This window comes from Schistocerca nitens, chromosome 1 (assembly GCF_023898315.1).
Source record: "Schistocerca nitens isolate TAMUIC-IGC-003100 chromosome 1, iqSchNite1.1, whole genome shotgun sequence".
NCBI classification, from domain to species: domain Eukaryota; kingdom Metazoa; phylum Arthropoda; class Insecta; order Orthoptera; family Acrididae; genus Schistocerca; species Schistocerca nitens.
Genome location: NC_064614.1, coordinates 1,160,517,373 through 1,160,518,814, shown reverse-complemented (window position 1 = coordinate 1,160,518,814; position 1,442 = coordinate 1,160,517,373). Strand labels below are relative to the sequence as shown.

The 1,442-nt window shown below is 44.9% G+C and overlaps 1 pseudogene; it reads left to right on the top strand.

Moving 5' to 3' along the window:
* The first annotated feature begins 1,098 nt into the window (after positions 1-1,098).
* LOC126209418 (5S ribosomal RNA) lies at positions 1,099-1,216 on the top strand (annotated as a pseudogene).
* Positions 1,217-1,442: the final 226 nt, after the last annotated feature.

The following is a 1,442-nucleotide window of genomic DNA, read 5'->3' as shown; positions in this document are numbered from 1 at the left end:
GATTCAGTTCTGCTCATTCTTACCTGCTGCTCTGTTCTGAGATCATGCCAATGATACTGAAATCCATTCGGCCCACATTAAACTTCTTCTCGTCATTGAAGATCACTTTGTTCCATTCTGAAATCCATGATACACGTTTTTCAGCAAACTGCAATCTAGTCTCTTTATGTTTAGGTGTTTCTGCGTTCAGAGGATGTTTGCCATCCGACTAAATTAGTCATAAACGAGTGGCAGTTAGTGGTAACTGTAAATTAGCAACAGGTTGAGAAGAATAATGGTTTGTGAGCCACACTTTGTACAAAAATACTCGTTTCATGCCTCAGAAAATGTTCTACTTTGCCAGTATCTTCGATTCTGTCCATATCATGCACCCAGTCTAACGAAATTAGCAGTCAGTGCAATTGAACGTTTTAATTTCTGGACGATTTGACGATTACAGAGTCCCGTTTTCCTGTACGCACCGATTTTTGCTTTTTCATCAGATGATGACTCTTTCCGCGTGGTTTTGTCAGTTTCGTGATTTACGTACGCAGCACTCACTGTCAATAATGGTGTCTGTTTTCTACCTCCAGTAACGGCACATACTTACGCGTTCGACCATCTTTGTACCGATTTACACATTCTGCCACCTGAGTCGCTGATGTCTTGGTATATACTGTACTACTGACATAAAATGCGATATCACTTGACTACACTTGTCAATATACTGGGTCTCATACTACTGCATATACACCGTACACAACTATTCCAACCTACAGCGTTAATTTTACTACAAATATCCATACCTTTATACTGATTTATACTATAGCACGTCTCGCGAAAGGATCATGTGCCCAAAATTTCGTAAATTAGATGTCTTACGAAGCTTCACTGACACTTCACTGAATGTTATTCAACCCATGGAACAGGTAAGTGGTTGAAAATACTGGTGTCAGAATTACCGCCTCCCCTACCCTTACCCCGCTACATATCGTAAGGTGGTCGTAAGGTGGCTTAGGGAGTGTTGATGGATGTGCAAAAGTAATGATACTGTTAGCCGAAGGTGTGACTTGTGAACTAGGTAAATAGTTTAATTTGCAACACCCTTGGGGGTTAGTAGGCAACGGCCTTGCCACAGTGGATACACCGGTTCCCGTGAGATCACCGAAGTTAAGCGCTGTCGGGCGTGGTCGGAAGTTGGATGGGTGACCATCCAGGCCGCCATGCGCTTTTGCCATTTTTCGGAGTGCACTCAGCCTCGTGATGTCAATCGAGGAGCTACTCGACCGAATAGTAGCGGCTTCGGTCAAGAATACCAACGACCGGAGAGCAGTGTGCTGACCCCAAGCCCCTCTATCCACGTCCTCCACTGAGGATGGCACGGCGGTCGGACGGTTGCGGTAGGCCACTCATGGCCTCAAGACGAAGTGAGTGCTTGTGGTTAGTGGTGGGAGACGAAATCT